General features: G+C 36.7%; 2 pseudogenes; one reads left to right on the forward strand and one right to left on the reverse strand.

Moving 5' to 3' along the window:
* Positions 1 to 837: 837 nt before the first annotated feature.
* On the forward strand, positions 838 to 4,407 carry LOC122140975 (annotated as a pseudogene).
* A 794-nt stretch (positions 4,408 to 5,201) lies between these two features.
* Positions 5,202 to 12,653, reverse strand: LOC122140976 (annotated as a pseudogene).
* Positions 12,654 to 13,863: the final 1,210 nt, after the last annotated feature.

The raw sequence follows: 13,863 nt of genomic DNA on the forward strand, positions 1-13,863 counted from the left end.
TTACCATTTCAAACCAGTCTTGAAACATGCCCTGATTTGAGAAAAAAATACAAAAAAGACCAAGCTAGAAAGTGATTGATATTTGGTGTGAATGTTTTATTGGCCAATATCAAACACTCCACAATTGCAATTCTCTAACAAAATGATAAATGTTTGTGGATCAGCTCATATTTCTTGATTTCTTGTTAAGTTTTAAATTCAGTTAAAAATGCAGATTGGAACAGAAGAGCTTGTCTGTAGGGTGAAGGGACATTATGGGGGTATAAAAGCTAAGGAAGTCATTAGTCAGAGCTGAATAAAACAACCTCCCTTTCAGACACTGGCCTGTTACATGTTTTATGTTGTTGTGCAGTGCTTATGGTATGTTAATATAAATGCAATGTAACATAGTCCACATTCTACTTTTGCATACTGAATTATTCACAATAGTAACCAAAGATTGCAGAGGTTTGATGCAATCCTCTAAAACGAAGTTGGATTTTACTGGCCAAGAATGGAATTCATCTCAAGTATTGTTCAAAGATTCAAATATGACACAAGAACATTATTTTTCTCATGAAGGAAAAATTAAATGTTTGTTTTTGGGTTTGCATTATACCATTAGAGTAATTTAAATATATATATATATATTATTACCAAAAAAAGGTGTTGTTTTTAAGGACATAATTTTATTAAACAGAAAACTGAAACTTTTAAATAATTTTTTTTTTCTTACCATTCTTCCAGCTTTTTATGTTTGTCTATTTAGGTATTTTTTAAAAAGTAAGAGAAAAGGGAAAAACTCTAGACAAATGTCTAGACAAATGATGTCAACAACTTTGTGACATTAGGGGCAGAATGTCCCTCGCTAATCCCTCTGTCTATGGCGGTATTTTGGAGGTGAGAAAGCTTTGTCTATCAAAGATGGCAGCCGATGTGTTAACGGCTGATCATTAGCTGCTACGGTTGGCTCCATCAAAAGACACGGCCTCATGTTTGATGTTTCCAGATGGTGATTTTTGTGAATAGGTGAGTTAATCATTGTGGTCTTGGATCTGATCAAAGTTAAAAATGTTCATCTAGTGGAGGCCTTTAAAACAAGACAAAAAGAGGATTAAAGGAGTGCATGCATTAGCATTACTGCAAAAGTGCCGCAAAATGTGTTTTCTTCAGTTTAGTTTATAGTCATTTCAGCCTCACACATGTGTTCAGTGAAGCAAAATGTAATTTCATAAGGTCTAAAGTGCAAACTGCAGATGGGACAAACACCACAGACAGACTATTTGAATTCTGAATGTATAGTCAAGAAAACCTATCAGGTTACATCTTTAGTCTTTAAGTGAACCTTACAGGTTTTTTCTGCCACTGGGCCAAATTTTATCTATGACATATGCTTTTTCTCCATTCTATTCAAAACAATCAATCAATGCTAAAAAGAATAACTAGAACTAAATCATTTTAAAATACCTTAATTTGTTTATTATTTTTTTGTGTAACCATACCCATGGAATTATTTTTTATCTTAAAACATGAATTTAAATATAAAAATGTTATTTTTTTTATCTCTGCTAATATCTACTATCTATCTATCTATCTATCTATCTAAGCTATCTATCTATCTATCTATCTATCTATCTATCTATCTATCTATCATTCTCACACAAATATATATATATATATATATATATATATATATATATATATATATATATATATATATATATAATATATTATATATATATATTTGTGAGAATGATACTGATTTTTACCATTTTTATAAACAATTTTTTACACAAATTACATCAGTGACTATTTCCATTCCAACCATATTTTGTTGGAAAAGCTCATGATATTGTATCACGTAAGTACATAAAATATTATTTCAATTATAAAAACTTTTAGGATTTTTATAATTTTGTAACTATTTTTTTATTTTTTTACACAAATTACGTTTACTTCAATTATCATCATTTTACTACTTTAAATAATTCTGCTAATATTAAAAAAAGTATTTAAAAAATTATTGTGTAAAAATTATACTGATTTTTTTTTCACTACAACCAAATTTTTTTGGAAATGCTCATTATATGTCATCTCTCTATATAATATGAATTCAATTATTAAATGTAAAATATATATATATATATATATATATATATATATATATTCATCAGCTATATATATATATATATATATATATATATATATTATTAACCCTTTTACATCAGTGACAATTTCCACTACAATCATCTGATGCATTCCTACATATTGTGCTCAAGCGAGCTGTGTCTGCAGGAAGAGGAAGGCTTGAAACTGATCTGAGGAGCTGATTCAGGAAAACATCTCAATCCAACAATACACGTACATGTTTTTCAAGTCATGTGTATTCGGGTGGAGATCCCATTAAACCCACACACGAACCTTTTACAGATGCAAATGTGCCACGAATGTCAAAAATTCACACCTGCGTCCTATCAGTTGACTTTGATCACCTTTGAAGGAAGGCTGGCCCTGTGGATATAAAACGCCATTCGAAGGTAAGTCAAATCATTCCAAGCTGAACACCAGTAGGACTAGGTTACAATGGCAGTCGCGCGCATGGGAAACCTTGGGAAATGGACACTTGAAACAATTCCAGCTGTTTCCTACCGCGGATTTGGAAAGGAGGACTAAACATGCACACAACAGGTGGGTGTTTACGCAGCAATCTTTCTTGAAATGTATTTGAGAGCAACTAAGTAATCAATACGTCTAACTTCCAATATTTGTTTTTAATAAATTTCTCATCAGATTACGCAACTCAGGACAGGATGAGATTCCTCAGTGGCGCCTCCAGAGCGGACAGCGCGAGCTTGTTTACGCATCGCAGAAAACGCACCAACTTCACGCAGCAGCAGATTGACGTCCTGGAGAAAGTTTACTTGGACACCAAATACCCTGATATTTATTTAAGAGAAAAACTTGAGGCACTGACCGGCTTGCCAGAGTCGAGAATTCAGGTGAGATTTCAGTCAGTAATGTCCCCTCTGAAAAAAAGTTTGTTTGTTTTTTTCAGAGGGGCATTTTTCAAGAAGAAGAAAAATATTTTGAGAAAAATACGTTTTGAAAAAATTAAAAAGGCTACTGTCTAAAGTAGTAGGGGAAAAAAACATCTTCTTCATAACAGAATATGTGATGTTTTTTATATGTATTCACGATCAGCTATATAAGGCCTTTTCATCGATGTAAAAAGTAGACTACCTTTGTAATAGTACAACAGTACAGAAGCATTTAACACTTTTTAAAAAAACATTTTTTTATATATAATTATACTGTATTACAACGTCCCCTAAATTGACATTTATGAAAAAATGCTCATCTTGAAAAAAAACAGTTCAAATAAGTATGTTAACTTTCAGTTTTAATAAAAGTATGATAATTATAGCCCCAGTCTTCCCCTACTGCTGGTGTTTGTCTGACTGTATGCCAGTGTGGTGTTATATCGTGTTTATTAATGGAATCAGCTTTCTAAACCAATGTCAATTATTTATTTCTTTTTTTATTCAGTCTGGTTTCAGAACCGAAGAGCCAAGTCTCGGCGCCAGGTGGGAATTCCTGTTCCAAATAAGAACAGTGGAAATGTTCCGACCCCCAACAGTCTCCTTATGAACCAGTTTACGACACATCAGAACCTCACTGGCCTGGAGACACAAAGACTGCCAAAGTTTGACACCAGGGACAACTTCAGTCAACAGCTGATCAACACCTCAGATGAGAAGATCTGCACCATGAAAGGTGACGTGTACAACCCAACCGCGATTCCATGCATGTTCAGCAGAACCGAGGAGAACCAGATCAAGACGGATCACACTGAGTGTTGTGGTGCCATGCATCTACACACAGCAGTATCCAAAGGGACACGGACAGGTTTTATGAGCACCAGCCATGCTAAGGTCTACAATGAAGCAGTTTTTGGTGTGGAGTATGATAAACTTCCCTCCGAACAAGACCATTGGGCCAGAGATGAAGGTTGTTATTCCACCACTCCCGTCACAGAATAACTTCATGACGTCTTCATCATCCCCCCAAACACGTCGCCTGTTTCTGTCCAAAACATGCCAGTAAAGGTCCAGTCGGGATGTTTTGGAACTTTCTCTCCCATTAGAGCAAGCGAAGCTGTCGAGTTCTCAGATTCCGACTCGGATTGGGAAAGAGAAGCCATGGCTGGTTTTAATGGGTTTATTTAGCATTTTCAATTTAACACTCACAGAGTTTATCTGAAGCTTTGAAGAACATTAAAGGTTTGAAAATCAGATATTTATTGTATATTTCAGATATTATTGTATATTATGTTACGTGTGATTATGACACAATATGGGTGTAAAGGAAGACATTCTACATTCATAAATGTTTTTATAAAACACCAAAATACAGACTCCGAGCCTTCATGAAGATAATAGAAATCATTTATTTACAATGTCCGTGTCATGCATACACTTACAGGTTAAAAAACACCCCACAGCAAACTAACGCATTTAAAACATTCACCAGTGGGGCATTTGGATGATTAGTTTCTCTTCTTCTAAGGACAAGACAAACTGTTTCATTCCACACAGCTGTCTATTATAGGACTTGTATAACAGATTGGTTGCTTTGCAAAAATACCTAAATCTGGCAAGTCAAAAAAAAAAATATCCACATTACCCCTATATATGATCGATTTATTGATATATTTTGAGTGTGAACTGTACAGTTATCTACAATGTACATATTTAAAACACTACAGAACAGTTTTAAAACAGACAGAACAGTACCTCATCTCTCAGGACACTCAAAGTTATACACTTCGAGAAAGAGACACAGGAAATAAAATTATACAAAATAGTTTCAGTCAAACAAACTGCACCAATCAGGAGTGTCATTCGAAATACACCCTAGTTGGAAACCCCCAACAATAAAAATCAGGGGAAACTTTAAATATCAAAATTGAGTGTGAGCAACATCTGTTATGACATCAAACACAGTTACATCTACAAAACAGCTTCACACACTTTTTTTTTTTTGCTAGCTAGTTGAAACATCTTCAGACACTTTGGTGGTGTCGGGCAGAGAATTTTAACACTACTTGTGCAGACCTTTCATAACGTCAAACAGAATGAACACAAAAGAACAAAGTGATGATGCTGAAGAGGTGTGTCGCTGTCCGTATTTGAGAATGGGAGGTGGTGCAAAGTTCATTTCAGTCACGTTCTGTTGGTGTTGTTGGCAGAAGAAAGCATGGAAGGTTACCCAGCTGGCTCGCCCACTCTGTATGTGTGCTACATGGATCTCCACATTATCCTGAAAACAACTGCAGAAGACAGATCATTGTAGGTGATTCATTTCTTTGAGTTTTTTTAAAGATGGTATCAGCACTGTGTGACTAGGACTTTCAAAACGGCAAAAATAAAAACAGACAATGTAAGATAAATGGAGCAAAAACAACAGAAATTTGTATTACCTCAGGTTGGAGTCATCTATTGAACTCTTTATGTCATTCAGAGAGTCTGTGAGTGATTTAAATTCAAATGAATTCAAGTCTCCCCCCTTCGGCCAAACACTGCATTAAATAAGGAAAGAAATATGATTAGGATTCAGTGTGAAGTAAATTTTCATGTGACATTGTGGCACTTAAAAGAGCTTGACAGAGCTGAATGAAAAAACTTAGTTGAGCAACTGAGCCTTTAATTGATTAGTATTCAACATGCTTAATCATGGTAGTCTTGGCTCACAAGGTCCTGGTCTGTATGTACATGCTTTAAAAAAAAAAGGATAAAAAAAGAAAAAAGAAAAGGTAATGGCAACGTATTTCACAATTTAGACATTTGTCTCAGAATTACAAGAACAGTCAGAATTGTGAGATGAAACGTCACAATGACCTTTTCTATTTTTGTGGCAAAAGAAAAGTCAGAATTAGGAGATATAAACTCAGAATTCAGAGAAAAAAAGAAAAATTGTGAGAAGTGAAGGAAAAATTGTGAGATGAAAAGTCAGAAATAATAATAATAAAAAAAAGGTAAAAAAAAATGTGAGATGTAAATGCAGGGGGGAAAAAAGATGCATAAAAAGTCACAATTACGTTTTTGAATTTTTAATTCTGTGGTGAAAAAAAACGGCCATAGTGATAAGGCATGCTTCCTTCAGATAATGTAAAACTGTTCTCATTTAAACAACTGGTACCCTGATCTGCAGAAGGAGTGCCGTAAGACGAGAGACGAGTTGGGTGAGGCTGGAGCTCTGGACACGTTGCTCTCCATCAGGCAATGCATTACTCTGACTCACAACTTCCTGTGACTCTTCTTCACAGCGCCGTCGCAACTCACTGGGCTGATCTGCAGGCTGCATGCCCTGATCTGGAGCCAGCTAAAACAGAGAAGATCATGGAAAGTGAAAAGAAAAATGGGTGAAAGTGAACTTAATGCCATGTTTTTTTTCTTAAATGCAGACTCTTGTGCAGAAAACCATAACTAAAGGTCTGGAAGGCAAGTTTGGGTCATGTGGTGGGGTGAGTAAAAGAAACATACGTACCTCAGTAGCAAAACTGCTTTACTTCATGAAGGACTTTGTTGAGGTGCTTTATTAAGCTGTTCCAGGTCCAGTAACTGTTGTGGCATAATCTCTTCTGCAAGTCCAATCCGATCGGCATGTGAATAGGACTTCTCTGCAGAGGAATAATGGAAGAAGTTACATGGTGTAAGCTACTAAGTTAACGTGTACAAAAACAACACCATATCAGCTGTCAGTTCACTTACCAGCTTCTCAGCTTCTGTGTTCATCTCCTTCAAATGCTTTATGTGTTCTTTTTTAATCATGAGGATTTTGGACAGGCGTGTCTAGCAGGAGAATAAAAACAAAATATTGAAATTCTGTGGATATTCAAATAAATAGAGAACATCAGTAGTGACAATTATCTTACCACTTGCACAAGAAACTTGACAGGAAAGCCACCCAGTGTCTCTCCATCAGTTCCTGTCAGTTTATTTCTCCAGGGGGATTGACTGAACAGAGGGGTCATTATCCTGGGAACAGAGCAAACAGAGGCTAAGACAATTTTTCCAAAACATTTTGGTGGAATTTAATTTTTAACATGATTATTCATGTCAGTGGTTCTCAACTGGTTTTGCTTCAGGACCCAATTTTTTCATGAAGTGTGACACACAGAACCAAAATTGGTCTTTCAAAACCTGTCCTTAAAAATTAAGTGTTTGATTTCTAAATGGCTTCTGAAATGGTTGCATACTTTTGGCACCCAATTATTCACCAAAGGAAACACTTTGTGGCTGGAACAAAACCACACGTAGTTGCAGTTTTTATTATTTGTATTAGCCTTGTTTTTGTCTATGTTGCCTGCAACACCTAGAAGAGCAGACCTCAGAAACATTTCAGGAAAATGAAAACACCAGTTAACAACCCCATTTAAAAAAAACACATTTGACAGTCTGATTTTAAACCATTAAGATGGACTGGGTTTTGAGCCGGGATAGGACCCCGCGGGGATGGGGTCAGAAAGTTCTGGAAAACGAGGTGGCCTCTGTTTCTGAGCGAAAGCAGATTATGGGCATCGTCTCATGAGGTTTCATTACTCTGGAGAGAAAGCAGTGGGGAGTGTTAGCCATTCAAATCAAATGACACTTTACTGTTTTAAAGAACGACTCAAATTATAAGACAGTAATTTTCTTACAAGCACTTCGTAGTCAGGAACAGTGTGTGTGCCGAGCCCACTTCTGTCAAAGGTCCACACGATACGGCTTGTGCTGCACTGGTATCTACTGCATCAATCTGACCAGTAAACAGGCCATCATGGACACCCCTAAGACGAGCTACAGTTTAAAAGAAAAAAAATACATATATATATTTTATTTGGCAAAAAGGCATACCATTGATTTCAGCACGATGAGCAAAATATGATTATATAAGCAAAAAAAAAAAAAACTACAATACCTCTGGATCAAGTTAATTTTTTACTAAACTTACAATCTGAAGAAGACACAAAAAGTCTAGAGCTGGGCGATTTGGCAAAAGATTAAATCTTGATTTTTTTTTCAGAACGTTTTAACGATTCTCGATTTTTTTACAATTTTTAAACTAGTCAACTTAAACAAAATAACGTAACTACACATGATTAAAGTAACTTTTTCTTTATTAACCCTCTAGTAAAAAAAAAAAATATTCCAAGTGCTGCACAACATTGATTTAAATGTTAAACAGTTCACTTGTTAAATATCTTTGCAGAGAAGATGAATGAACTACAACTACATCTTGTACAAACGTATCTTATACATGTTCAGAAATAATGAGGAAAATGCTTTTAAAAAAATCTCAAAATTCAAGGTAATTCAAATTCAAAATGGCTGAAGGTATAACACCAGTAGACTATTATTAACTATAAATATTCTATAAAAACAACTGCAGTTTTCACAGCCTGGTCACCATGATCCTGCAAACACTGAAAATATCAGGCATACAGTAGTAGTTACAGTTTTTTTTTTTTTTAATTCGATCACTTCGGCTGCTTTTCCAGTGTTTTTTTTTTCTATGTAAACATGGATGTTTTTGACTGTTGCCCTCATCTCTTGTAGCGTCCTCATGCATGAAATGCCATTCTAAAAACAACTGCGCTCAAGTTAAAGAAGTTCACTCCCATCTTTCTTCTTGGCTTTTTTCCTATTCCACTGCTGCGTCGCATCTTTATAAACACACAAGCGCATTCTGCATGAATGGCGCCTAGCGATATATTTATGGTCCTTCAGCGGTCAGGAGCACTTCACATGTGAGCGGTGTTTTGATCATGTGCGCCGACATGCAGTTGGATTGTTTCTTTTTTGCCTTTACTGTTTATCATTGGCATATTGTCAAAGTGTCTATTTCCTAACATTTGGTAATAGTTCTATTCAAAAATTGTGATTTCTCAATTTCAAAAAAAAAAATTCATGGAAAAACATCAAAATTCGAATTAATTGATAAAATCGAAAAATCGCCCAGCCCCCTAAACTCTATTTTAAAGATGCTTCCGTACCACACTCTGCTGATTGTGTCATATCAAACGGCTCCTCACCACCTGTAACTTTAGTGCCAATGACCAAGGGCAAAGGAAATCTCATCTGGTCAGGTCTTTGCATAGAGACATATCTGTGATTTTCCTCTGCTGCAGGAGACCATCATTCCATGCTTCTGCCTCTTCTGTTTTCACAAAGAGCCATTCGCTCTTTTCAGCAAAGAATGCTGAGGAACATCTGAAAAACAATGAGACACATAAGTGCAAGAATCTTGAATCTCAAAGATATCAGCACTGTGCATTTATTACTGTATAAGGGGTTGAAAGCTGTGCAGCCAGGTTCTCGACTTAACCTTCGCGGGTTGCCCATAAAGTCTTCTGATGATTGTTCCCCCTTCAACTCTGGTCAACTTTCTGGTCTTTAGATTGGGAAAAGACTCCTTCAGACATATAGGCAAAATTGTCATTGTCCTCCTTCAAATAAAGGATACTAAAAAACATGAAAAAGATGACAATTGGAAAGGCAAAAACATAGATATTAGTGTTCTAGCATGTCCATATAATGCTGATACACTTCACAATACAAGTTATTTACTGGGTCTATTAATATTAACATCTATTTAATAACGGAAATACATATATCATAATTTATGGATGGCAGACACTATTGCTTTCCAATACTCAAAAATGATTAAAATAAGAAATGTGAATATAACAGCACAAAAACTGCCCACACAATAAATGAACTGGAAATAGAAGGTCTGCAGAACATACCTTTCAATATTTGAATAGAACGACGCGGTTGATTCGTAGATGCTGACCATTTGTGTTGGCGCTTTATGGGAAGTTTTTAGAGCAAGTTCCTTAGGTCTCAGTCCAATTTTTCTGTGAAGCCCCTTTTGTCTGGTGTTGTGACATTTGTAAGTTTCTGAAAAGGAAAACATTCAAACTTATTATTGAGCTGGTCATGTAAAAATGCTAAAATCAACTGATCTTTATGTCAATAGGGTTAATGTATCCTTAAAAGCACATCCTGGACATTTGCTCTCACCTGAGGCACAGTGTTGACACCCTCTGGCTTCTCCTGGGGAGATCTGGAGGCGAGTGGCCGCTCTCATCCTCACATGACAGTCGACTTCTCTTTGACTCCTTGTTGGCTGAAGTGACAATGCAGACTGGAGATATTTATGACCAGTAAACATTAAAAGGCAAAGGTGGCTACCATTGACCTTTGGTCCGAACACAGGCACCCCTAATTGAATTAAAAGTGGGGAAGCGGCATCGTGGCCTCAGTGGGTTAGGACAGAGTTTGTGACTCCTAACCCTAAGGTTTTGTGGGTTGCGAGTCTCGGGGCCGGCATAATACCACGACTGGGGTGGTCCTTGAGCAAGGCCACCAAACCCCCAACTGCTCCCCGGGTGCCGCAGCATAAATGGAACCCCACTGCTTCCAGGTGTGTGTTCAAGGTATGTGTCCTGTTCCTGCTGGTGGTCGTGTGCACTTTGTGATAATGGGTTAAATGCAGAGCATAGCCAATTCTGAGTAGGTGTCTGCACATACGTTGGCTGTATGTCACGTCACTTTCACTTAAAGCATATGAAAACAAGGCTGTGCGTAATTGACTTGACAGTCTCTCCACACCACTGTACAAAGGTCTATTAAAGTCTCAAAACTGTTTTTGAAACACATTTAAACAGCTGAACAATTGCTGTTGTAAAAAACAAGCAGTATAATCTGCTGAACGTTCTTTACATTCCCATCAAAAAATTTATATGCCGCTACCTCTTGACTGAATTGGTCTTTGGCAAACCTGGAATTGCAGCAAACTCAGTACAACCAACAAATGAAGCATTAATGACATCTTAACGGTTTCCACAGAAACGTAACTCTGCTTCTGCTCCGTCCCCTGCGTGCCTCTGAGATTTTGGTAAATTGTTCTTCGTCATTTAGAGTATTAGGACAAACTTCCATTCGGTAGGAAAAAAAGCAACAGCCATTTCCCAACAATGACCAAGCTGTGGCCCTGTGAGGACAGAGACGCAGTATTTTTGTGGACAATTTTGCGCGCAATAGCTTCGGGGGTCACCAACATTAGAACTGACCTACCTCTTACAACGTACAAGGTCTTTATCTGAAGAGCATGGGAAGACACAAAGAAACAACGGATGAACAATGCACAACTTTTGTTAAACATCTAAACACAACAGTTTCAAAAGAAAGATACGATTAAACATCTAAAAAATCAAATCTTAAATTTTATGCAACAACCCCTGGGCAAAGCCCAAAGGGTGATAATTAAAGTTCATATCCTGCTTACTCTCCACCAGATACTAAAGATGCTAAAAATAATAACACTCATAATTCCAATAATACAAAGTGCTATGGGGGTCCGTTATGCTTTTGGCAGTTAACTATTACAACTTTAACATTATATTTATATTTTATAAGGTAATTTTTTTTAACTAAAGACGGATTCCACTCATAAACCACACATAATCTCTGTTGTAAGCATAAGGCTGCTTATAGTAACTGGAGTATATTTACAATTTGTGTTTTTATAACTGTTTCTGCTAGTTCAATATGCAAACGAATGGATTTTGGTCATGTTTGCAGAAGTGACCAGTAATAATTATACAGTAACAGCATGCGACCACCGAACAGCATAGCCTAGGATTTACATCCTCCGCGATCCTAATGCACATAAAACAAGCATAATCTACATATGACCAGGGAAAAAAAATAACTGAGATTTACTACTGTGATGAACCAATACAATCTAGACCACCAGTTTTGCATCATATAGAGAGATATTTTTAGCACTATGCAGGTGCGTTTAACTATGGAAAGTGTTGTGTATATTATACGGATAGTGTTTTAGTGCACAAACAGACTGACATGACAAAACAACAAAACCCTCAGCCTGTCATCGAGTTTTCTACCCTATAATGTCTGTGAAGTTAAACTCTGTCCGTATTATAACCACCACACTACGCCTATTAACCGCAAGCTGCGGTTTGGTCCCGTAACTAAAGCTGTTATAAAGAAGACTGGAGGTGCCAAAACCTCCTCAGGTATGATATTTATTATAGTAGTAGCTTCTGAAAGCTAACTGTACCTCGTTAGCCCCAATCGCTAATAACTTTTGCGTCTCTATTTAAAAACGCCCTCTCAATGAAAAACACTTGAAATGGAGGTCAAAATAACATGCGTTTGCTATAAGTTGCCTTAAAACGTGTACACATGCTCGACAAGAGATGGGTTTTGAAGCTCTATGTTGAGGAGTTAGTTTTATTACTCACTCTCGTCTACCAGCTGCTACGAGCTCCGCCCTCCCTTGAATTAGCCGCGCCGGGGTGTTTCAAAAGGCCGTTGGTCGCCAGCTATGCAATGGGGGGACGGAGAGGGCAGTTCAAAACACTCCACACGTCCCCTGGCGCTCTAACTAACCAAAATATTTTAGATTTCATGTAACATTGCATGCCACTACAAGAATGCTTAAACTAACTTAGGACTGATCATGTGTGTGTTTTATGTTTAGCCACTGTCCTTATTTTTATATCTATCCTTTTTAAAACCAGTCTGAAAGGTTTTTTCCTGACGACACATCTCTGGTTCTTTCTTCCTCAACAGGGGGCGACTGGGGCCCACAGGGACACCCATCAGAGGACTTAAATGACAAAAAAAAATCAAAAAATCTAAATTAAAAACTTACAATTACGTTGTAAACTGAGTATTTTAGTTTGCAAGCTTTTATAACAAAATATTATTTCATTGCATAACGCAAACATGCTGAAACTTGGTTTCAAGTCACAATGTGGTGCGAACCACTGCCATAGTTTGTGGCCAAAATCCATAAACCACAGTAAACTATGAATGCATGGTGGTTAGTTGTCAGAGGGGAGACTCACAATGCACATTCAACATAGTAAAACCAGTACCAAGGTGGCTTTTTTGGTAGTCTAGAACTACTCTTAATAAAATGTAGTGTATGTTCCTCCAGGTTTAAACAGTTTTAACTGGGGGACTTTCAAACAGTAGATTACTGTACTCTAAGAGATTTAATGCAAATCCTCCACCAACATGCCATCGCCTTCCGTTTTTATACTTATTTTTTAATGGTGGTACAACCCATAATACATTTTTCCAAAATATGTTGGTCAGAAACTACTGCTTTTCATACTGCGTACATGCGGCAATTTTCATCACAAATTGTACAGCAAATATATTAGTCCTTGTTACAAGTTATTTCAAATAGGCAATGGCAGTGAACAATCTTATATTCTTACCGGTGTCTGAAAAAACAATAAGAACATTCACCGAAAATTCTAATGGTTTCCACTACAAATACAAAACATTTGAAACAGTAACTTTTAACCATTAAAACATGGTTTTCCTTCCGTGTATTATTATATTGTTTTTTAACAAGCCACCAAAAGAGGAGTGACCAAGTACCTTGTTAGAGGACCCAACGGTCCCCCATTACAGTTTCCAGTAAAACCAGTACAAGTGTTCCATTTTACCATTAACAACTTTTGTGGATGGGGTCTATTGTTTTTTTTTTTTTTTCAGCAGATTTCTTTGGATTAGTTCATACACAAAATGTTGGTTGTAAACTGAACAGAAGCAGGTTGACCAGAAAATAAATGAGCTTGTTTTTAAAAAACTGTTTCCCTAATGTATGATGCAAAGACATTTAGTCAAACGCTTCTTGTCCCACAAAACCGCTGTGGAGCAAACATTCACCAAAAACAAAAACAACAAACAAAGATTCCAGGTGCTCGTAAGTACAGCCGCAAGCATTGCTTTTGAACTTTTTATTACCCATTTGTTAGTGGCCCAAAGTAACACAGAAAAGCAAAGTAAGGGATGG

This window comes from Cyprinus carpio, chromosome B20, assembly GCF_018340385.1.
Source record: "Cyprinus carpio isolate SPL01 chromosome B20, ASM1834038v1, whole genome shotgun sequence".
NCBI lineage: Eukaryota > Metazoa > Chordata > Actinopteri > Cypriniformes > Cyprinidae > Cyprinus > Cyprinus carpio.